Here is a 25,495-nt window from a genome sequence, read left to right as displayed (position 1 = left end):
AATGGACTGGTAAACTGTTAGATGTGATATACCTGTGGCCTATTCAATAACAGATGTTTGGATAAGACACAAAATGGGACCTCCTGGTGGGAAAATAACGAATCCACAGAGGAGGCCTGCTGTCACGTGTGCCAAACACTGTCATATGCCACTGAGCAGCCACTCTGCATTTGAGGCCGTGGGCCTCCAGGGTTTAATGAACTCTCACCAGAGGAGTAATTAGATGGGTTCAAATCCTGCCTCTGCCTCTTACAAGTTGCATAGTCTTGAGTAAGTCACTTACCATCTCTACGCCTCAGCTTCCTTACTGTGGTACTTACCTCACAGGGCTGTTGGAAGGATAAGATATATTATGCAGTGTGAGCTTTGGTGGTGGAGAAGGAGCAGTCATCTAGAAAGCAGGACTGAAAGGAGTTCTCAAGGGAGAAAAAGCTGGGCAGGTGATAGGAAGCCCAACCCAACTTGGCTTAAGCAATCAGGGAGTTATTAACTTTCCTAGTGGACCAGGAAGGTCAGACAGTGCCATGGACCTGGTCTCTCTGTTCCCCTTGGTGACAACTTCCTTTGGGTTGGCGCCATTCTCACAGTCTCTTTCTCTGATGAGAGCGTGATGTCATCAAGATGGCTGTGGGCAGCTCCTGGGACTACAGCCTTTTAGGATGAATGCACTGGGAAATAAGAACAAAAGTCTTTGTTTCTGGACTCCTAGGAAGAGCCCTTGGATAGACTCTGGGAGGGCTGAGCCTGTGGCTGACCCTGAACCCCTCACTGAGGTTGCCGAGTGCTTGAAGGCCACTCCCCTCTCACCATCTGAAACGCATCCTCGATGATGTCCACCTCTGGTCTCTTTTAATGGGGTGAAAACTTTAAGACTCTAAAGCAGTTTGAGTGCAAAAAGTCTGCTAGGTTTTGTGCGAGATTTTGTTTCTGATCTTTTAGCATTGTCTTACCCTGTCCAAAAAGTGAGCGATTTTTTTAGCAACTTGCATTTGTTGTGTCTTTTCAAAGCATTCATCTTAATGTCATAGAAGCAGCAGCTCTTTTGCTTCACATTCTCACTTCTTTGGTTTATTAATATTTAATGAAATGAAGTGTATTTAATAACAAATACAACCAGCAAACAGGTGTGGGAACAAACCACAGCAGACTCTGGGTAAGCATTCTAGTTAACTCGCGGGGCACAAGTGCAAGGATCTCGCTGAGTTGCCTCAGGGTTGTGGGCATTTGACAGAGTGAGTACAAATAGTAGGTAAAGCAGGCAAATCAGATGAGGCCATTAAAGAGAGTTCCACTGCCCAAGTTTGCTCTCTGATGACTGGCATGGGTGGGCAGTTGGGATGGATCTTGGGAGAGTGAACTGGACCTGCATGGGATGGGCAAGAGAGAAGGGGAGCGGTGGCCTCCCTGAGGAGAGCCCACAGCCCAGAGAGAAACAAAATGACCTCAGTCCACACGCAGACTGATGGTCAGAATCTGTGGGCATCCGACCTGAGCCAAGAAGATACCCAGGCAGAGTTCATGGCCACAGGATGGGAATGTCAGGAAGCATAGCTCCTGCCTGCCCACAGTCATGTATTTCATCACGGCTTGGGTGGGAAAGAGAGGATGCCATTCCCTGCCCCAGGTGGCAGAGGAAAGCAGGGTTAGCCCTAGCTCGCACACAGGAGTGTCCCCCTTGGGTCACCTGGGGAGTATATTCAGAAGGGGCTGCCTACCCAGGAAAGCCAGGAGGGCACTGACCTCTTTCCCCAAGTACCCAAGTAGGCATGAAAGTTTTTGAATCCCACTGGATTCAAAATCTCAGGCAGAGACTGGCACCATCTAATGCTCCAGGGACTGCCTGACATCAGCTCTAATGTACTGAGACAAGCCAGTTTCAGAAAACCCCAGCCCTAGGCAGAGCAGGTCTCAGGAGCCTCATTAATAAAATGGGCACAGGGATAGCTACCTCACAGACTGTTGTGAGGATCAAAGGGAGTGAGAATCTCCAAGTTCCCAGTACAGAGTAAATATCAGCTCCCTTGGCCACGTCTCCCTGGTTTCAGCTCTGGAAACTGATATTCACAGAAGTTACGCAGTTCACCTTGTTTATATGGTGCAACAGTGGCAGAACAGGTCCCAGAGCTCTGTCTTTTCCTCCCAGCCCGCTCTTGGTGCTCACACAGACCGGCCGCTGCTCCTCCACTAGCTTGGACCCCTCCTGTCCCCGGGATGGCTGGCTTATGACCCTTCACTGTGGGTTACTGCATGGTAAGAAAGGCCTCAGCTTAATAATGAAGCAGAGGTCAGAAAAGCGGAGGCCATAGGAATACCTATTTACTAAAATAATATCGGATAACGATTTTAAACCAGCTGCAGCTCAGGGAACGAGTGGAGCTGGGTAATGACTACAGCTCAGGGCCTAACAAGGAGGCTATCACTTATTTATAACATTGCCCGCTTCCTTGCTGTGATTGCGCACGTGCCCCTGGGTCTAGGCAGGGGGGTACCTTTCATAATTTCAGCAATAAATGAGTCAATTTGGCCAATTCTCTGGACTGGGGGATTGGCTGGGATGAGAGAGTGAGGAATTCAGGAGTTGAGGTCCCCAGACGCTGGCACTGGGGTGGGGGCCAAGGTGCTAAGCTCCGAAGTTCTCAGGGTCCTTTATTCAAAGTGGATTCAGTTGCCAGGGACAGATCATGCAGGTGTGGGGGTGTCAGTCTGCCACCTCACTGTATTCATTATTTATTATTTATGATAATTATTATTGCTTTCATTTATTGTGTGCACTGCATTTCATATTCCAGGGCTCCCTAGGTGAGGTCAACCAATTTTGGGACTTTAAATTTCTAGACACTGATGACCTCCTAACTTATTTTCAGCCCAGTCTCTCCCCTGGAGTGGCTGACAGGCTCCTTAGTGATAGCATGCCCAAACAGAGCCACTCCTCTCTTAGTGTTTGCACCACAAGAAATGGCTCTATGATCTACCTGGTTCATCTTTAATTCACCCTGTACCCTCATGGCCCTCTGCTTGTCTGCCCACAGACCCTGCTGGTTGTTCTAAGTCACCTCCTGGATCCATCCACTTTCCTCTACCACCTGGTTCTAATCCCCCAATCATCTTTTGCCTCCTAACCCACAGACATCCCTGCTTCCAGGTCCCTTCTCACCCATCCTAACTCTAAGTCGGATAGTGTCCTTCTCCAACCCAAAGCCTCCCCATGCCTTCTCATCACGCTTAACATAAAGCCCCCACTTTGTGCCATGGCCCTCAGGTCCAAACGTGCTCTGACCTTTGCCCACCTCTGCATCCTTGCCTCCTCTTCAGTCCTCTCCAGGCTGTACTGACTATCCTGGTGCTAACAACTGGGAGCACACTTGTTCCTAGTTCAAGGCCTTTGCAGTTACTGTTTCGTCTGCCTGGAATGGTTTCCTTCTGGGCTTTTCAGGACTGGCTCCTTCTCATCAGTCAGGTTCCACTAAATGACTATATGTCCTCTTGGAAAAGAGCTCACCTTAGTTAAATAACACCCCTTGCTGTTCCTTATCATAGCATCGCTCTTTATCATATAAAGTAGTTGCAGTTATCTGAAATTATCTTATTTGTTTACACGCACTGGGGTGTAGACTTCACCGGAGCAGGAACCATTTGGTGTGTGGGTTTGGCTCTCAACAGGGCTATTCACAGTGCCAGGGACATAGTAGGCTCTCCATAAATATTTATTGAGTGAATTCATGAACAAATGCTTTTCCAATTTCAATAATAACCTAGCAAAGTAGGTTTCATTTGCTCAGTTTTACCAGAAGTTGAAGTTTGAAGGTGTCACTGATCTTGCTTAAAGTCATCCAAGCTTGTAAGTGGCAGAAATGAAGTTGAAACCCAGTTTTGTCTTGACCCAATACTCTTCTCCAAAACCATGCTACCTTTCCCAGACAAACCTACCTGGGTGCTGCCTCCAAAAATCAGAGTGTGGGATTCCCTGGGCAAGCGTTCCTGGCTTATGGTCTTCCTGTGGAGGGGTTACTGTGTCTGGACTCTGGAGTTTACAATGACCATCATCATTATCCCAGCAGCTGCAGGTGAGGGAGCAAGTGTGACTGTGGGGGGCAGGGGGCTTGGGGAGATGGAATGATTAGTGGCTGGTCTAAAGTTCTGGGTTATCCTCACCGGGACCACATCAGTGTGACCCAGTGATGGCCAGCAGGCAGCCTGCTTAGGGGAATTAATACAGTTAATTGCATCAAGCAACCAAGGGTCTGAGAAAAGAGAAGTGCGGAGGCACTCGAATGGAGCTAGGTGGGTAGCTATTCGGCAGCAAGAACTGGATGCTGTGTTTCCATGTGGTGACACAGGGGCTACCAAATTGCCCTTCCGTCCACCTCTGAGGCCTGTATCAGCTCTTATTCCCCATGTGAAGGGGACACCTGATACTGCAAAATCCTTTCCTTTCTGGTGCTGTCCTACCCCTCCATTTTCCCCCTGGTGCATTCTGCTTGTTCTGATCCTGACACTTGAGAAGAAAAGATGACCTCTCACAATTGACAAAAGATGCTGAGGTTTAGGGTACAGTTTTTCCTCCTTAAGACCAGTGATCCCACCGATTCAGAGGGCTCTGGGATGCCTCATAAAGTAGCCTTGACATGGTCTACCACGGCCCTTGTAAGCACGTCTGAAAGATAATTCCCATTGAGGGAGAGGACTTTTGCTAACAGTGTCTCAATTCTCTCTCCCATTACCTCTTCCATTCCTTATCATTTGGATCTGGTGCAATTAATCAAGCTGTAAAGGAGTCTGGAACATTAAACAAAATTTGCCATTTTCATGCAAAGCTGAAAGACATGGCTATTTCACATGTAGCGATTAGACGTTTTTATGACCAACCTATTACATTACACACCACAGATTTCCAATAAATAAAGCAAAGCTAGAACGGGGGCTGCCAGTTGTATATAACAATCCAACTAACCATATTGTGGACAGAACTGTGCTTTCTTGACATCTAATTTACTCAATTACATGAGTGATCATGTCACTCCCTGCTTAAGGCCCTTCAATGTCTTTCCATAAATTAGAATGACAGGTGAATACCTTAGTGCCCCCCTCCATCATGGTACTCATAACACGGCACTGAGAGAATATCCCTGTGTGCATCCGTCACCCACTGGGTGTCCCATGAGGCAGGGGCCATGCTATTTTTCTTGGAATCCTTTGACTAGCTCTGGGCCTGGCATCCTGAGGGAACCCAGCAGACATTTGCTGAGTGGACAAATTACTGAATGGTCAACTCAGGGTACTGTGGACAGGGGCAGGGATGAACTGGGAAACGTCTCATGAACCTAACATGGCTCACGTTTGAGCGAGAATTCCCAAAGTGACATTTCTAGGTACTTGACATATCACCTGGAATTTTCTATCTCAACATAGACCCTTAAACTTGAACCATTAAGTTAAAATTATGCCAGCCTATCTACCCATGCCATGACAGAGATTGAGAACATGAACAAACTCATACACAAGGGACAAAAAAGCAGAGAGGAACAGACTGATGCATCTGAGTGAGAAGGTGGGGGGGGGGTGGATGGGTGGGGAGGGATTAACCAAAGAAATTATATGTAGATATGCATAACCTATGGACACAGACAGTAGTGTGGTTGAAGGCCTGGGGGGGGGGGTGCGGATGTGGGGTGGAGGGAATCAATGGGGAAAAGAAAGGGGGATATCTATAATACTTTCAACAATAAAGATAAATTTAAAAAAAAGAGAGGGAGAGATGAGGGAGGGAGGGAGGGTGGATGAGCTGCATAAGGAGAGTATGCTCCAGAGTGAGTGGGATAAGCAATGATTTCTCCTCTGTTCTGGTTCCCTTATGCTCCTTGGTCCAAACATCTCACTGCTCTGAGAGTGATAAAGGATCTGTAATTTAGACTACCCTTAAAACCTAATTTACCCCAGGCTTACCCAAGTAAGAGATAACTTTTCAGGTATATATGCTATATCTGAGCCACCCAGATGGTTTGGGGATTTGTACTGAATTGATCTGTATTTTAATAGCCAGCCACAGTCATTGTCTTTTTATCTGTCTGCATCTCGGCGGTAATAGTGTATATATTTATTGAGGAAATATGGCAGTGGGGACTTGTTATATGCTGTTGTCAATTCACAAGTTTCTCCTTGGAGCTGCCTATCATGCAACCAGGAGATAGTCCTTCCCTTTAATTCAATGGAACCCCCATCCCTGCCTGCTGCCCTTCTGGAGAAGCCAGACAATCACAGTGTTGCACATTACCAGTGGCCCTGTCATGCTTTCTGGGCCCGCAGACTGTCTCCTGGGACATCCCTGAGGAGGGGTGGTTGGGGTGGGTTTAAGGGCAATGGAGGGGCCTCCAGTGTGGGTTGAAGAACAGAAATAAACATGAACAAGAAGGTGGTATCTCTCCATTCAGGCTCAGATTCCAGTTTGGCAGAGTAGCTACTGTTAGGAAGTCATTGGGCAGTGGTTTGTCACTCAGGTTGGCCTGAGAAGTTCCAAGGAGAGACCAGAAAAACTTTGATAGAGGCAGAAAGTCAGCTGTCTCCGTGGACTGGTTCTGGGGTGGAAACTTACATCCACAGGGCTGGGCAGGCGGTGCCACCAGGGAGACCGCAGGATAACTCTTCGGCCCTGCCACTCTCCTCCAGCAGGAGAGAGCACTGCAAGATCTTATAATATTCCTGACTGTGATCCAGAAATTTGGATTTTTATGTGAAATCTTGAGTTTTTAAATACTAGCAACAGATTTTTAAAACATGACACACCACTCCCTCTGCTCTCCTAAATGTCTGTGGGAAGCATTGGAATTGTGGGTCTTTGGATCCAGGAGGCAGCAGGCAGGGCTGGATGACCTGATGAGACTTGTGTTGAATGCCATGTGTACCTTGTGGGCACACCACGATTCTCCACCCCTGACCAGAAAGCATGGAAGTCACTCCTGATGTGGAGACACCTTCTGCTTTCTTCTTGCTGGAGAATTTTCAGGAGCAATCCCAATCAACGTGTGGGCTGTGTTCATTATAGTAGTTACCCGACGGCCTATTTATAGAGTGTAGGCTCCTGCTCTGCAGTCATTGCCAAGCCCCTTCCTCTGCTCATCTGAGTAGCAGACTGAGCTTGCATTGCTGTGCCCTCCCCCGAGCTCCGGGTTTCTGATCCCGTCTAAAGAAGATAATCTACTTCCCTCCTTTTTCTCATCTTTGCCTGACTGGGGCTTGGGAGCAGCAGGCAAGGCTTTTGCATCAATTCTGGGGTGCTGCCCAGAGCTTGGCTCCTGGCATCCTTAGGAACTCATCTCCCAAAGGCTTGTTCTCCCATGGTGCTTGCTGGCACCTGGACAGAGCCTCGGGTTATGCAAGGCAAGGAAGCAGGGCAGCTTGGCGCAGACTCCGGCATGTGTCTCTTCTGGCTCTGGGGGAGAAGTTGAGTGTTGTCCCTGATCCCTTTCCATTTGAATCAGCCAGGAACAGCTGACCTGCCCGCCTGGTAAGCTCACCAGGGCTTTCTGTTGGCTGGCAGAGGGGCGCAGAAGGCCAGCTGGGAGGGGGAGTTTGGGCAGATGGAGGCACTTCGGCAGTGGAGATGGGTGCACGCGGGCAGCAGGGAGAGGACTCGCCCCCGGGTTTCCTGTGGGAGGCAGCAGCATGTATGGAACTGCAGTGCGTGAGGGCTGATGGCCTTCAGGGGACCCCAGGGAGGCCGGGGCAGCATGGCACTGCAGACCTGTTTTCCCCATTGATGCCGCCACAGCCACAGGAAGTTACTCAGCACGTCTGAGCTTTTGATTCCACATGGATAAAATGTGGATAATAACCACCTCTCAACGTGGTGATGAGCTAATGTTTGTGAATGGGCTTGAAACACCATAGATCACTGTACCTAAGTGAGATGATTATTATGTTTACCTAGTTTTTTTCTACTTCCCAAGTGCTTATTTTTCATCCAGGTCTTTAAAGTAAAAATTTTAAACACATCCAAAATGGAACAGGTCAGGGAAGTGGCCACAGGGCCTCTTTAGAGCCTTGTCACCTCCTGCTGGATTGGAGACTGGTGCCTCCGCCCCCACCCAGCCTCCCAGCACCCTGCCGGGCCTCCTCTGTGCCGCCCTCCCCATGGCCTGCAGAGGGAGCTTTCGAAAACGGCTCACCTAGTCTTGTCATCTTCCCGCTTCAGAACCTTCAGTTCATAAATCCAGCTTCCACATAAAGAGATGTGCACTAAGCTCTGTGCTAGGCAGGGGGCTGGGAAAGAGATGACAGATGGGCCACAGTCCTGTCCCTGGGCGTATTCACAGGAGAGGAGTCAGGCCCCCAAGTCCTCTGGGGCTATGCCTTGCCCATGTTTCTAGGCCATCTTGCTCTGCTCCCTCCTCACCAACCTCCAGGACAGTCTCCCAGGGCTGACTGGCCATGCTGTTTCCAGACCCCACCCAGGCTGGTGCTGGGCTCCGTGTCTTTGCCTGCATGTCTCCAAAATGCCCTTTCTTCTCCCTCCATCTCTCTTTATTTGCAGTTTCCTGTCCAGCCTTTGTAGGCTTGCAAGTGATGGGAGTACAGCACAAAATACTTTAAAGGAAAAGAGAATTTATTGATGCATAAAACTGAGAAGTAACATGCTTTCTGGATCCAGGTGCTCAAGCGACAGCAAGACCTGGTCTCTCCCATCTCATGGCTCTGCTGTCTTCTCTGTCAGCTTCATCCTTAGGTAGGCCCCCCAGGTGGTGGCAAAGGTGGCCGCCCACCAGCTCAGGCTTCAAATGCAGACAGTGTGAATCTCCATAGCAGTGCCAGCAAAAGGTCCTAGGCAGAGGCTCTATAGGCTGGTTTGGGTCAGGAAACCAACTGATGGTTGTGGCTGGGGGCGGTCGCCTGGGGCAGGGCAGCATAGGGAGGGTATAAGCTTGGCTGAATCCAGTGGATTGAAAGTAGGAGGGAATATTTTACCAGGACAGAATCGGGTGCTCTTACAAAACACAGGAGCTGTAAATGCTGGGCTGGGAAGCAGAGCAGGTTCTAGCAGACCTTCCCTGGCAGCTCCATCACCCCTCGTGGGTTACATGCTCCCATGTGCATTGCTGGTCTTTTCAGAGTGGAATCAATTTTTGCCTGTGGTCCTGTTTCTCCCACTGTACTCTGAGCTCCCTGAGGCCTGGTGTGTATTTCATTCAACGTCAACTCCTCACCATCTGACCCCTGGCCTGCGTGGGACTTGGTACCACGGGGCTTGGTACCTGTGAGTCCACTGAATGAGGCCCAGCCCCTGTTCCATGCTCAGATGGAGCCACCCTGAGAAGACAGCAGAGTCAGATGGCAGATGTGGGGTCATGGTCCTGGCAATAGGTGTGGATTCTTGCTGGGCACATGGGTCCAAATTCTGCCGATCATGTGGTCTCGGCTCCTTTGTGGGCCGAGAATGTCACATCACGGACGGGATGCCTGGAGAACCTTAGCTTTGGATGGGAGTGCTGCCCAGCAAAGATAGCAATGGCTCAATATCAGAGGGGCTGGTCCTTTCTCTATGGGGCAGAAATCAACACAGTAACGGGCGCCATGAACTTCCAGGAGCAGGGCCAGCCCAGGGTTCCTTCCCTTTAGGGAACCTCTCCTTGTCCTCTCGCCCTCAGGCCTTCACATTCCACCAGTCACCTGAGTGCACTTCACACCAACCTTCCTGAGGCACTGACTCCAGAAACAGGGTCACCATCATTCCAGAGCTAGACTACAAGAAAATCGCTACTATTGACAAAGGACCCATGTCTGTGAATAATTTACTTCTTTAACAGATTATAGGGCTTCAGGTTTATTCTCTGTAACAACTCCCTCACTCACATGTGCTTTCCTGGGTGGGAGAGGAGAGTGGCTTCATTGTAGGGGGCTGGGGACTGTGTTACCTGCAGCCTCTCATACCCACGGTATAACCTCATTACCTGGGGGCCCTGGGGAGGCTGTGCCAGGTCTGACAGTGTCACCATTGAGGTAGGGAGTCAGGTAAGGTCTGCTCCAGACCTTCCTCCTTCCCTTCAGCAATAGGCGTCCTCCCCACTGAGCCCCCAGTGCCACCAGATGAAGTTGGGGTGAATCACACGCAGTCCCAGGGGCGTGCCTCTGGGTGGAGGTTACCCCCAGCCCTTCCGGCAGTGGCCATGGTGGGCCCTGAGCAATGAGTCTTTCACGCCCCTGTGGAGGATGCCTTGGGGGCCGAGGCTGGGACTTCCTGGAGAAACTTCTGGTCCTGTCTGCACTTATCTTCCTGAGGGATGTTTGTATACCATGAATTAAGGACAAGCTTTAGGTTGTTCTTCAAGCAATTTCTTAGGAAATGGCTCAGATGAAATTAGCTATTCTGAATAATTCATTTTCCTTCTTCCAAGCTTAACTTTGCTGTTCCCTTAATGAAGAATCAGCCAGATGTGGGGCAGGAATAGTTGGCAGCTCTTATTCAGATTACTGAAGAACAGAGAGAGGCTGGGAACCTTATGAATTAAAAATCATTGGGTTGATGGAGAGAGATGACCCAAGGGGATGGCATCATCATTAGCCACTAGAGAGGTGAGCTCCTCAGTGAACGCCAGGTGAGCCAGCAGGGCTCGGGGCTGAGCTCCTGGGCATAGGGTTCTCTCCGCTGTGACTTCTTCTGGCTTCCAGACAGCTGGTGGGCAGGGAGGACTTGGTGGCCTCTTCGTGACAATTGTGATTATAGGGACAGGCAGTGTTGCTACTCAGGAGTCCAATGCTAAGGGCAGAAGGGACCTCCAGTGCCATGTAGCCCAGTGTTTTCTGAACTTCTGTCGTTCATATACCAACCACCTTGATGAATTTTTGCCATATGGGCTTACAATCTGTACCATTGTTGACTCAATTTTTAAAAATTTAAGTGCATTTCTTTGTTAAAAAAAAGAGTTCAAATCAGTCCAGGACAGTGATTTTCAGTATTTTTCATCTCTTGGCACACATAAACTAATTACTAAAATTCTGTGGCACACCAAAAAATATGTTTTGCTGATCTGACAAAAAAATAGGTATAATTTTGATTCATTCTCACCAGACGGCTATTGTGCCAGCTGTTGTCATTTTTTAATTTATTTGACAATCTAAGGGAAAAGAGGTCAGTGCCTCTGAGTAAATAGTCAGGTATTGCGTGTTTTAAACATTCTTTCGGCACACCAGTGTGCCTCCTGTGCCCCACTGGTTGAAAATCGCTGATCTAGTACATGAAAAATTGGATGGATGCAAAAAATGGAAGGCAACGGTCAAAATGAATCAAATGAAAAAAATGATATTAAATTTTATCTAAAATCTAAAGCCTATTTTCTTGATTTTGAGTACTAAATGTTCAAGAGGTGTTAAAGAAATACCACACCCAAACCAAGACTTTCTCCTGTAAGGTAATTAGAAGGATCAAAAGGGAGTCGAAAGGGGGGTGTGTTTCTCCCCAAGCCATTCAGAACAATTTAGTGTGGTGTCTGGTACCAACCAGTAAACAGCATTGCTGTTCTCTTGCTGTTGAAGGACTAGCTAGAAAACGCGAGGGTGCGGTGCTAACAGATCTGGGCTGCTCTGCTCAAAGCCTTCTGTAGGATTTTGTTCCTTCTAGACACTTTAGTGGTGTTTTAAGATTTCGAACAGGCTCCCCCCTGGCCAACAAGGAGCTTTGGTGAAGCTGCCTTCAGGGCTGGTTTGTCTACTCTGCAGAGGGCACCTGCTGGGTACTGCCCGCAGAAGGCTGGTTCTGTTCCCTCCCCTCTGTGCATCCTTTTTGCATCTGGCCCTAGAGGTTCCCAGGGCAAGCCTGCTGGTGGGGGTGGTGTGGTGCACAGCCAACTGGAGTCGCTTCCTGGAGGCTATAGCAGCTCTTCACACGACCAAGAGATGGCCTCATTCATTTTGGAAGGCATGGCATTGAGGACCCATCACCAGTGTCCACAAGGCCAGACAGCTAGGCCCAGATCACTGCTGGGCCGATTCATCTTCCTGGGCCACCCTCAGGTCACCTCAAGGCTTGGGCAAAGCGAGACTGCAGGGCATAAGCAGCTTGGCTGTAGAGCCCGGGCATGGGCTGAGGGCCTGCAGCCCTTCCCGCTGCACCGCTCAGCATGGATGCGAACCCCAGGTGTGTCCTCACAAGAGGGTCAGGCAGCGTGGAGTTGGGCTTCTGGTTCTTCTTTCAAGAGGGAAGAGAGATTATTACTTTATCTGTGTGAGAATTTCATGGCCAAGGGTTCTGGGATCTGGGAGGCTGTGGAGAAGCATGAAGTTCCTCATTGGAGCAATGCCTTTTCCGCGCTCACCTTGGCAGACAAGGGGAGCAGAGGCGTCCTGGTCAGAATAGTTTGAGCAGTCTGCCCCCCGGGGGTTGCTGACCAGCTGAGCCTTTGCTAGTTGTGGGAGGACCTTTTGTTGACAGTGGCCTAGAGCCTTTGTCCCATCATCTCTGAAGCAGGAAATAGTATCTCTCAGGGGGGGCAGAGGCCCCAGATGTTCCACGAGAAGATGCGTGTGTGTGTGTGTGTGTTTCACACACGGATGGGTGTATTGGGTGTGTGGCATGCACGTAGCAGCATGTTGTATGTAGATGTGTATGTGGTGGGACGGGGCATGTCAGTGTGTATAGGCAGGTGGGGGCAGGGAATTATCAGAAAGGAGAACCTACCAAGAAGTAAAATGGAGATCCCAGGCTGACTTGAAATAAAGGTGGCTTGGTTGATGATAGATGAGAAACCTTAGTCCAGAGCAGCTTCACCTGGGGCCCCCCTGCCTCAGATGGATGGGGCCACTGAGAGACCTGCTGGCAGAGGCTGAGTGCTGGCCATCTGTGGAGCCACGTCAGAGGGGATGCTGTTCTGAAAGGACCTCTCTTTCTGAACCAGACAAGACCTACAAGGGAAAGAGGACAGGGACACTAATTGGTTTACATCCATCAGCAGAGCTGCCTCAACGGAAGTCCACACCAGAATGGTAAATAAATGAATTATTGAAAAGGAGGAAGAACCTCTTAGACAAATCAGGCCCTCAGCACAGGCATAGATCTTATTTTAATCCTTGGAATTCTGACTTTTTAAAAAGAACTCGACTTGGCAGGCAGTAGAAGAAATTGTGGGAGTGACTGCTGCAACGTCTGACCAGAGCTCGGTGCAGCGTCTAATCAAAGATGACTGGGCAAATGAAAACAAGGATCCACAGAGGGTTAATAAAGCTTTATTGCAAAAACCAAACAAAAAATTCGTGGAATGAAATGATAATGGGGAGCTGTCCAACAATATTCTTTGGGATGCATCCAAGACTGTAATCAGAGGCAAGCTAATTCAGTACTAATTTCAGGAAAAAAAGATGGGGGGAAAATGGATAATTAGAAAAGAAAATGGAAACACTAGAGGAATCATATAAACATAAATTAGGTCCCAAAATACGAACACAATTAATCACAGCCAGGGGTGAATCAAACCTAATCCTTTCAAGAACTGAATATTTCATCAAGTATACAAAAGACGGATGAACTGAGAGGCATATAATCAGCCGTAACCAAAAAAACACTTGTCAGAAATTAACAGCCAAAATGTAAGAGAGAAATAACATCTTCATTAACCGGTGCGGATGAAAAATGGACTCAGAAAAGACAACAAATGCTCGTATTCCTCAAAGCCCAATCTCCTTCTATTGAAATTACAGCCATAACTTTCAAAAATCTTTTTATTTTCTTCTCTCAGGAACAGAATGATTCATTGTATATAAAAAAGAAAAGAGAACAGAGGAAATAATTAAAGCTATAAAAAAAATTCCCAATTACGAAACATCAGAGTCCAGATGGCTATAACACAGATTTGTCATGAAGAATCAACGTGTGTGTGTGTGTGTGTGTGTGTGTGTGTGTATTGCGGGGTGGAGGGGCCGTCTACTCGAAAATGATAGAGTGGAAGATCTGGTGAAGGATACGCTGTAAGAACATTTCTCCCCTCCTGCAATTTGGATTTCTTAGGCCTGGTGAGGAATATACAAGGTCCCCTAATTTGCCCATCCCAACATGTTGGTGCCCCACTTTAAAAACGAGGAACAAGGCATAGTCTGTTCCAAGGAGCAGAAGCTGGAAACCTGTCCTAAGAAGAACCGTTGAAGCCATGGGGGCCGGCTGGAGAGGAAAAGCCTCAGAGACAGACACGAGAGTCCCTGCAGGGAAGAAGGCTCCCTAGTGCAGCCTTCACACCCAGTCCCTGATTTGGGCCCAGCTGTCGTAAACAGAGATGTCCTGCCATGGGGATAGTGAGTGCTCCACCCCAAGCAGAGGATGTCCAGCCTTTTGGCAGAAATGTGGAGGGGACTCAAGTACTGAATTCGAAAGGTCCTGTTTGATCCTTGTGTTTTATGATTCTGAGATAGCAAGCCAGACCAACGTGAAACCCTCCCAGAAAGATCAAGGGATGTATTTAAGATTTCTGGAGGAGGAGAGGATTCTTTAGCTAGCTTTAAACAACTCATCGTGATCCCTGAGTTAACCATCAGGAAATTAAGGACATTGCTTCACTCAGAGAGAGGAATAAGGGTGGGGCTGGTGAACAAGAACATCACTGCCTATTCTGAGTTTGGACCTTCCTGAGTAACCTCTGATTACCTTGGAGCCTTTGCAGCAGCCGCCAGCAGGGCTGAGATGCTCAGAGGGCAGGTGTTGTCCAACCGTGGAGGTGGGGAGAAGGGAAGGGGAGAGGTTAGAGAGAGTAGCCCTTAGGGTACCTTCTGGGGCTGGTACTGTGCTAAATGCATTTTATACATCATCTCATGGCAACTTTGAGTCCAAAAACATTTCCCCTGGTTTAAGAGGTGAAGATATGTAGCCATGATGAATTTAAATAATTTGTGCAAGGTTGCACTACTGGTAGGTGGTGGGGAGATGGGATTTGAACCCAGGTGCCTCCATTCTGGAGCTGGGGGCACTGCCCTGTGCTGCCTCCAGTTCTGGCCTCTATGCATCAGGTCCCGTGTCTGTGGCCGCACTGCTGGGTCAGTGACGTCTAAATGTCCAAGCAGTGTTCCAGTGTGAGTCACCATTGGCCAAGTCCCATGTGTTAGAGGCAGTGATGGTGCAGAGAGCTGGGGTTTAAATGTGTCTTCTTGGGAAGTGCACAGCTGGAAGAATTCTGAGTCCATGAGTGATCACAATTTTATTACTTCATGAAGTCTCAAAAAAGCCTTTTTGTGTGCATATGCTTATTATAAATAAATGAGCATAAGCTTTCTTTTAACTCTTTGAAAATACGTGCTTGAAGCCAAAGCTGCTCAGATGCTGTTCCTGGGGTTTCAGAGGTTCATTTGATCAGAAGGTGGTCTGTTCTTGCTCGAGAGTACAGTGGATTCTAATTAGTTTGGGTTCAAAGACTGAGCGAGTGTTGCCAAGGTTCTGTTAGTTAAACCAAATATCAAAAATCAGCATAAACAAGCAGTAAGATAAGAGTTTATAATACCGTTTCTTTTCAAAAGACCTGGATGACCCAGACCATTTTTCCATTGGCTGATTTGAATCTTTGCATTTTAAGAGTCTGAGATACCAGGGTATGGAGTACTGGCAAGAAAGCCTCGCAGTTTTCTCCTATGTGTAGGTTGAGCTGTGCTGTACCCACACCTGACACGTGCAGACACAAGGGAGACGCTGGACCAATGAACAGGAATTGAACAATCCTTCTGTTTAGACCTGGTCTTGGGAGCTGCAGTCAATCCACCAGCAAGCGTTTATTGAACCCCTATGTAAATAAAGGCAGGCTGGAATTGGCATCAGCCCTTGGAGGAAACACAGAGTGCATGCAACAAGTCCCTTACTGCAGGTCTGAAAGAGTGGCTTTGTTCTGAATTCCCTGAGCAATTGAAATAAAAAGTTTTGGATTCTAATGATGCAGCGAGTTCTCTCTGCTTTTTGAGAAGGTAGAGGAATACATGAGCGTGATGAGGAGAGACATTGGAGATATAAAAAAGACCTAAATCGAACATCTAGAGATGAGCATCTGAGATGAGAAGTACACTGGATTGGACTGAAGGAAGATGAGGCATTGCAGAGCTGGAAGACATAGCCATAGAAACAATCCAGAAGGAAACAGAGAGAGAGAAAAGATTGAAGAAAATGGACAGAGCATCAGTGAACTGTGAGCATTAAAAAACAACAACAAGCCCGGCCAGGCCTGGCTCAGGGGTTGAGCATCGACCTAGGATCCAGGAGATCGTGGTTCGATACCCGGTCGGGGCACATGCCTGGGTTGCGGGCTGGATTCCCGAGTTGGGAGGGTGCAGGAGGCAGCCAATCAATGATGACTCTCTCATCGTTGATGTTTCAACTCTCTCTCTCCCTCTCCCTTCCTCTCTGAATCAATAAGATATAGTTAAAAAAACAAAACAAAAAACCAACCAAAATAGTATGTGTACAGTGTTAGGAAATTCAGACAGCAGACCAAAGTGCACAGTGAAAAGTAATAGCCCCTTTTCCCAATCTGTACCCTCACTTCTTTCCCCTGTGGTAATCACTGCTAACAGTTTCTTGTGATTCTTTTCAGAAAAATAAATACGCCCATCTTCACCTGTCTGTATTTATATACCTGAGAGGCAGTTCCAGGTTTGAGGACGGTTAACTAGCAGGTGACAGTCAGATCGTCCTCTCCTGTTCTGTTAGTCTAGGAGGACTCTCTAGCCAAATTTTCTTACATGGCCTCCAAGGAATTTTGTGAAACATAATTGATACTGCGAGGAAGAAGGGTTCCATGGCTTAGAAAGTTTGAGAAACCTTTGGGACAACAAAGTCAAGTGAGTGGGCTAATTATTGCTGACTTGGCAGATCTTCAGACTCCTGGTGGAGAGAGCAAGTGTATTTCCCAGCTTTGGTCAAGGAGGTCCTTCAAAGAAAGGTGTGTCCCGTCACCACTGGAGTGCTTCAGGTGACTCCTTTGGGAGACACTGCTCTGCCAACAAATGGAAGATGGCAGCTTGACTGGAGGCTGAATGGAACCTGCAGGGCCGTCGTGTGAGCCTGAAGATTGGTGGTGTGAGAGAGCATGTGTATTCCGGGCAGTTGAGGTTGGGGTTGGGAAGTTTTTTCTGGCTATTCCTGCTTAAATATCTTACACTAAGTGTTTTTAAAAATATTTCAAACCTATAAGAAGTGCAGGGAATAATGTAGCTTTTTTTTTTTTTTAAAGTAATACAAGTGTGTTATAAACCCTGGTCTACCTACCACCCAGCTTCTGAAATATCTCCAATTCCCCATCCATCTCATGTCAGTCCCTGCCCCTATTCCCACTGAGGCAGCCACTGAATTTGATGTTTTTTATTTCCATGCATTTTATGTACTTTTAATGTCTGTGTATGTGGGCCTAAACAAACCAGTTAATTTGGACTTTTCTAAATTTTCTATAAATGGCATTATATTTTATGTGCCCTTCTGAATCTTACCTCCCCCCACCCTCCACCCCCGCCCAAACTCAACATTATGTTTGAGAGATTTCTCCATGTTGAGACAACTTGCTCTAGTCCATTATTGCCACAGCTGTGTGGTATTTTGTTGTATGAAAATGCCACAATTTATTCTCTTCTTGTTGATGGGCATTTAGCTTGTATATGAATTTCTGCCATTATAAGCAAACTTCTGCTGACATTTTTGTACATTTCTGAGAATTTCCCTTGGACCTCTTGGATCTATACCTAGGAATGAAATTGTTCGTAGGATATACACTTGTTGAGCCCTTCCAGATAGAGTCAAGCTGCTCTTCAAAGTGAGTGCACCTGTTTTTCTGTTTTAACTTTAGAACTATCTTGACTATTTCCAAATGAACATATAAATAAATAACAGTTTTATGGGGTTAAATTTATAGATTCACTTAGGGATATTTAACATCTTTAGGATGCTTAGAAATCTTATCTAAAGAAATGAAATGTATCTTCTTAAATTATATCTTCAGCTATTTTGTCGCTATTATAAATGAAGTTTTTCTCTTCCATTATATCTTCCAATCGATTGTTTGTAACTATAAAAACCATTGCTTTCTGTATGCTACTTTGATAACCCATCCCTTTATCAGTTAGAGCAGATTGTTGCTTGATGGTTTTGGATTTGTCAGTTGTACAATCACATTATCTACTAATGTTGACTGTGGTTTTCTCCTCTTTCTAATTTATACATCTATTTTCCTAGACTAATTGTTTTGCCTACTGACCCACAACACTGCTAAATAATATTGGTAAATATAAACATTTTGCCTTATTCCTAACTTTTATGGGAAAAATTCTGGTGTTTTCCCATTAAGCATTTGTTGAGAAAGCTATATGTATATCATCATGGTAGAAAATATTCATCTAGTCCTATTTTACTGAGTTTTTCAGAAGTCAAGAATGAATGTTGAGTATTACTTATTGCTTTTTCAGTGTCCTTTGAGATACTTAGATAATGCTTTAGATATATTAAAATGGTTAATTATGTTACAGATTCTCTAATATTGAACCATCCTTGCCTTGTAATAAACCCCACTTGCTACTTCATTGTGTTGCTGAGTTCTCTGCTAATAATTAATTTAGGACTGTTGCATTGATGCTCATAAGCAAGATTGATTTCAAAGGCCTGTCTGAGTGTCGGGGAGCTATGTGAAGCACTCTGGTAGGATCTGGGTGTTAGAGAGTTATCCTCAGCTTCAAAATTTACATTAAGAACCAGTCCTTGTAATCATTTGGGTTTCTAAATGTTCTATAGACCTTTAGTCTTCTAGAGATGATCTTCTTCCTAATATTGTCACAGAGTAGGATGGCATCTCAGATAGGAGGGCCCTGATCCGATTCATTGACACTGACCATGGACCACAGCCACCTGTTAGAACTCAGATTATTCTCTCTTTAGTCAGGCATTTTTCCTTGTAAGTGGGTTTTGGAGAACTGTGATGCAACTCTCATAGTCTAAGCAGATCCTCTCCCAGCCCTGTTCCTGCTCTGTGCCTTTCAATAGAAGTACTTCCCAGTTTTCCAAGCAAGTTTTTTCATCAGAGTTGACTATAAAGGAGATGTTTGGATTTAGCAGTGTAGTTTTCCAGAGAAGGGATGTTTTAACTGGCACTTGAATGACTCCCTCATCCTGGCCTTGATGCCCGTTTACTGCTCATATTGTCCCTATCAGGGGTACAGGTGTGACTATTTCAACCGTGGCTGCTGACCAGTTGTCACATTCTTGGGATAGGAACCTGGACTGAGTTCCATGCTGTGATGCTCTCCCCGAAGCCCACCTTTCTAATCTAACTTCCAAAAGGGAAGTTGCTTCTGCAGGATTCTAATGCTGGGTTGCTTACTTGCATCAAGGGTTCCAGGAATAGGTTAACTCAGTATTTAAGAAGAGGTCCCCCTCTCTATTTGCATGAGAAAAGAGAACTCTGTACATTTACACAGGAGAAAGTAACTACCTATCAATCACTCCCTAGGTGACCCCTTAGGAGAACAAAGGCCAGTTGGTTTTTCAAGTCAAGGGCTTCTAAGTTAGGGGTTACCAGCAAGTGGGATCTCTCTTGGTAGGATGCTTTTCTTTTACTTCCTGATGGACAAATTAGGCTGCATTTTTTATTTCTTTCTTACTCCAGGCATCTCTGTGGGTCTCTATTCTCTGCTTTTCCCTACCCCCTGCCTTTTTATTCTCACTTTTCCCAATTGGCCACTACTCGGCTCTCCCCTCCCTCCCTCCGTCCTATCTCTTGGTGTGTAATTTGTTTGCAGTCAGGTTGTCTCTTTGATTTACTGGGCCCCTTCTCTGCAGAATTATAATAAATGGATTGCTTTGCTGAGCCCCAGCTCGTTCAACACCATTTGCTCAGCCTGGGTCAAGCCCCTTGCAAACAGAGAATGCGGACATCCTGCACAGAGTCACATGCTCACACACACAGTATCAGCCTTCTCTATCTTTTTTCTAGCCAAATATAATGAAAAATCTCAAGTCATCCATCTGAGAACCAATTAAGTTACCAGAACATAAGAAAAGATGTCCCCAGGATTGTCCACCTCCCCACAGTGCAGTCCTGGGTGCTGATGGTCTCGGGGGCCTAGAGATTGTCCTGATTGCAGACTTAATTAGTTGTATAATTAGCAAGTGTAGGCCTATAAAACCTTTGTTGTTTGCATCCAGAATACACATAAAGGGTGTAAATCTCAACTGCATTAACTGAAATGAGGAATGAACATATCCGTTCATGGGCTGCTCTGCCTCAAACACTTCAGTGGTTTCCCTTTGCACTGAGAATAAAGTGGAAAAACAAGCAAACAAACCATAAATCCAAACAAAGAACATCTTAATGTGGCCTACGAGACCCAGCCTGTTTGGTCTCCTCCCTCCCCCATTGTCTGCAGTGCAAGAGCACAACACCCACTACAGACACACACACACAGATAACCACAGGAGCCATTCACTTGCTCCGAAGTGCCCGGCTTTGGACCCACCCTTGCCTCTGCCTGATGAATCCTACCCGGCAACAGCCCTTCTCCTTCATCAGGCCCCTTCTACTCATCCCTCTAATCTCAGCCTCAAAGCTACTTCTTCCAGGAAACATTGCATCCTCTGCATCGAGCCAGGTTCTGTTATTGACTCCACCACCCACTGTCATCCTCCTGTGTCACTGATTGCGGTGGTCATGACATGAGTATTTGGGCCACTCTTGCATGATATCTCTCTGTCCCTCCAGACTTCATGCTGCCTCGGAGTTGTGCTCCTTCCTGTTACGTTCTGGGATTTATCTGAAGGGCAGGTGCCCCCTAAGTGCCTGTGAGTAGAACTGAGCCAAGGAAGAAATGCAGAAGAGCAGCAGGTCTTCCTTCACTCAATTGTTGGGAGATACTTGCATTGAAGTATGAAATTTCTCTTTTGTATGCTTCTCTGTTTTCACCCTCACTCCACCTCCTTTATTCCTGTGTACTGTGGCTGTTCTTTCTGAGTTGATCTCTCGCTGGTTTCTTCCCATTAGGGTGAGCCTTAGAGAACAGGGGCTGAGCTTCTTTCAGCTTGAGATCCTCATGGCCCAGTGCATGTGGGCTCACTTCGTATTCACTGAACTGGGTTGGTGACTTCATCCCAAGATGTCCCTGCCCTGGGTCTCCCTTTGTCGTTATGTCTAAGTTCAGCATGGTGTGGTTTGTGGAAGGAGGAGTGGGCTGGTGGTGAGGCCTTAGTTTTGAGTGGAATGGCTCCCCGGGCTACCTTGAGACCACCACTCCCTGTCTCATTTTCCTCTCAGGGGCCCCTTTCTAATAATACGATTAGTACTTTCCAAAGCAGAAATGCAAAGACGGACTCTTCCCAGCCCAGAAGCCTTCCAGGAGGTCATCTAAGCCACCCCTAGCCTCCAGGATAAGTAGCACGTGGCCTATCCATTTCTTCCCTGAAAGTTTGTATTCTCTGTATTGTCCTTCTCCCTGTCTAGCTGTGTTTATGAAGCCTGGGGTTGTTGTTCTGGTTCTTTTCTTGGGGTTCTGGCAAATGAAATAAGGTTCTGGAATAACGGTGGGGAATTCTGTTAAGAGCAAGGACTCTGATGTGGCAGACCAGCCAGCCTCTGTCCCTAAACTCTCTGCCTTGGGCTTTTTAAGACTTGCTTCTTAGTTCAGCATTTTGTGACTACACCAGTCATGGAAGATACATTTCTCCGTCTCCTCCTGTGGCCACATCTGATCCACAGAGGTCCATTGAAGAGCCAAGTCCTTTGTTTCTAGAAAATGTACCCTTCTGGAGGTTTTATTTCCCTGACTGGTATTTTTCTCTCTAGTTTCTCATTTTCTCTGTCTCTGGGAACAAGGGACCATGGCTGTTGTGCTAGGGCCTCTCATTTTCTTGCATGAATTCTGTAAATCTCCAGCATCGGAGAGGAGTGACAGCCCCCAGCCTGGGGCTTCTGCTCAGAAATCGGCTTTCCACTCCTTAATGCGCGGCCAGATCTTCTTTATTAATCATCTCCCTCTCTTCTTGAGATTTACATTTAAAAGGTGCTATTTAAAAGATATTAATGCAAAATAGGAATCTGCATTGGAGAAGCCCCAATGCCCTTTGCTTGCCTCTGCTCTTACCCTGTGGCCCTTTGTATGTAAAAGGACTGCTTTACTTTTTCCAGCCGAGCTTGGCCCCAGGATTTGACACCTAAAGAGGTCAAAAATCTCCTGTATCTTGTCTTCTCACCCAGCCTTGATGACTTGCTGGATGAACAGTGAATTAAACATTTTGCCCAGAGACAGAGAAGCAGGAGGATCCAGATGGATGCTGGAGTGGTCTTAGTGCCCAGTGCAGAAGGGGTGTGTTGGAGAGTCAGCGCCTGTTCTTCTGTCATCCTGCACAGGGAGAGGGCGAGCTCAGGGGAATAATCTGTTACCAAAGCATTTTGTCCACAAGGAAACTAAGAAAGCCACAGCTTTGAAGTGGAAATTGTTTAGGCTCAGAAGAAGCTAAAAAGTAAAATATGGCGCTAGGAACCTTTTGTGTGCAGATACAGAATCTGAAAACATGCACTTTCCCCATTAAACATGCTCAAATATCTTTCTAGTCCTCATGTAAGCAAAATAATTCATTTATAAGCTCAAAGAGGAAAAGCCAACTGAATGTTAAGAAGGGCAGCTTAAGTGTCTATTCAAATGCAAACTGCTAGAGAAGGTGGGCTGATAATAGAAAAGCTTGTCAGGTTTATTTTTTGCATTTTGAACCCTGATGGGCAGGGGAGGAGGTACAGTTCAAGTCCCAAATTCTGGGTATATATCCAAAGAAACCTGAAACACTAATTCAAAAAAATGTATTCACCCTATGTTCATTGCAGCATTATTTACAATAGCCAAGATTCAGAAGCAGTCCAAGTGCCCATCAGTAGATGAGTGGTTAAAAAAGTGGTGGCACATTTATGAGATGGAACACAACTCAGCTGTTAAAAAAGGAGATCTTACATGTTACAGCAGCATGGGTGGACCTGGAGAGTATTTCACTAAGTGAAATAAGCCAGTCAGGGAAATACAAGTACCATGTGATTTCACTTATATGTGGAATCTGATTAACAAAATAAACTAACAAACAAAGTGGAGACAGACTCAGTGGATACAGAGAATAGACTGACAGCTGTCAGAGGGAAGGGGTTAGGACCTGGGTGAGAAAGGTAAAAGGATTAAGAAAAGAAAAGGCTCATGGACACACACAACAGTATGGTGATTGCCAGAGGAAAGGGGGTGAGGGGAGGGACAAGAGGGCAAAGGGGGGATAAATGGTGATGGAAGGAGACTTGACTTGGGGTGCTGAACACACAATACAATATACAGGTGATGTTTTGTAGAATTGTACATCTGAAACCTGTATAATTTTATTAACCAATGTCACCCCAATAAATTCATATAAAAATGAAAAGCTCATGAGTCCCTCCTTGAGGCTGCCCTCTACCTTTCTCTTTTAGTCCAATTTCTGTAGCTTTTGCCAAACATCTTTGGAACAGACAAAGAAAACCTGAAGATGAGGTAGGGGTTGGGGACTGAGACTGACTCCTCTGCATTTCTTTCACGTAGCCTGTAGTAGAAAGTTGTAGCCTTCCTGGGATCACCGGGGACATATGGAAATAGAAGACTTTTAACGGCTCACCGGGTCAGGTATATGACCTATTGATGCCAAGAAAAGAAGCTCTGAGATGTCACAGAGACCGCCCAGGCCTCCAGGCTGCTCACAGTTCTGAAAGGTCCTCCGTGAGATGCCGAGTCTGTGTTTGCTTTGCATCTGCTGGAGGCAGAGTCTCCAACCAGTTTTCTTCAGCCTTGGTGCCCTCCTTCCCATGACCTGGTGCACTGGGTGTGAGTTACCTCATCAATAAAGGGGGACGATCACAGAACCTGCCTCACAGGGTTATTGAGAACTAACAGACCATGCCTGGCACATCGTAAGCGCCTGATAATAGTTGATGTTGTTGTGGTGGATATTACTATTATTATTATGACAGTCATTATTTCCACTCTGCTAGCATGTCACTACTCACCTTTGCTCTTGCTGAATGGCCTGATACTTTCCTCCTGTCAAATGCCTGTTCCTGGGCAGGCTGGTCTCCAGGCAAATCTTCCTGGAGTCAGCCTCCTCCAGCCCACTCCTCAGCCCTGAAGTCTCCTGGGTGCTTGGCTCATCAGGAGCAGGTCCCTGGGGTGTCAGGCTCAGAGGGCAGCCCCACCCACGTGGACATGCTGGAAAGCACCATGGCTGGGTATTGATCAAGGAGGCGATCTGAATGCAGAGCTGGCGACTGCAGTCCTCGGTGCTCAGATCCCGCCAGGCCCTCTGCTGTTTGAGATTCAAAGGGGTAGAGGTTGATGCAGGGTCAGCAGGCGGCTCAACCTCACAGTGGGGAGAAGAAACTCGATGGGTGTTCCCTCCTGGTGAATGTCACTCTCCTCATGTGGTCTCTGCCTCATCACCAGCAGAGCTGTGGGGCACCAGGCCACACAGGGTGGTGGGAGGGGGCCTCCAGCTCTTCCTGAAAAAATGAGGGCAAGGGTGCTCTCTGATTCTTTCTCTCAACCAGGTTTAAGGTGGGGGACCCTGGGCACAACCCAGACTCACCACCCTATTTATTCTTAAAGAGCAGTTTTCTTCTTGGTCAGCTCCTCATCTTTAGGAATCTCGAAGATTCCAACCTCTCTATGGGGAGCCATGAGGAGCTACAGCATCCTTAAGGGAGGGACACCCCAATCCCAGCTGCTCCCTGACCCGCTGAGTCTCAGACCCCAGCTAAGAGAGAGGGCCAGAGCAGCAGCAGCCCTGCAGGAGAGAGGGGCCACAGCTGTGGGTGCAGACCAGCAAAGCAGGGCGGTGAGGCCACACACAGGTCCCCTGAGGTGCTCCTCAACTACAGGTGTGTCCCGTCTTCAGCACCATTGGTTTCCTCTCCCCAGAGTGCCTTTCCTGCTGGTCCCTTAGGGCCACAACTCACCCAGAACTCAGAGGGGCACTTCCTCTGGGCTGCCTCCCGTGGCCACAGGCTCTGAAGGGGCCGGCGCCCACACTTCCTTTGCACTGTTGGCTGACACACCGGAGGGATGATGGATGCATGGTCACTCCTCACTTTGGGGCTTTTATTACTCACCACAGGCCATTTTCCATCTTGGCTTAGAAACCTTGGGATCGGCTGTGAAAGATGAGTGGGTTTGGGATACCAGCCAGAATGGGCTGTGTCTGCTCAGGAGCTGGGTCTCTCAGTACCCCCATGAAAGGAGGGGTTTTAGAGCCCCTTCTATAGGCAACATCCTTTCTCTTCTCTTAGAGCCCACACTGCATGTGGACCACGGTCGGAGGCTGTGACACTCCCTGCGTTTCACCATTAAACATTCCTGAAGGATTCAGGGCCTCACTGATTAATCCTGAGAAGGCAAATCGATATTATCTGCTGTGCCAGCTGGCATTGACTCGAGTGTCCTTGGGGTGGGCTGCGGTGAGGAGGGTGACTTGGTGGATGGATGTGAGTCTGTCCACTGCCAGTGTCTGTCATGGAGA

At 47.2% G+C, this 25,495-nt stretch overlaps 1 protein-coding gene across 1 annotated transcript in view; it reads left to right on the top strand.

The window, feature by feature from the left end:
- EPHB1 (EPH receptor B1) overlaps positions 1-25,495 on the top strand; it is a 391,986-nt gene that overhangs the window by 72,009 nt on the left and 294,482 nt on the right. The window lies entirely within an intron of this gene.

This window comes from Miniopterus schreibersii, assembly GCF_964146895.1.
Source record: "Miniopterus schreibersii genome assembly, chromosome: 15".
Lineage (NCBI taxonomy): Eukaryota > Metazoa > Chordata > Mammalia > Chiroptera > Miniopteridae > Miniopterus > Miniopterus schreibersii.
Note: the sequence above shows the minus strand (reverse complement) of the source record. Positions and strands in the feature narration are given on the sequence as shown.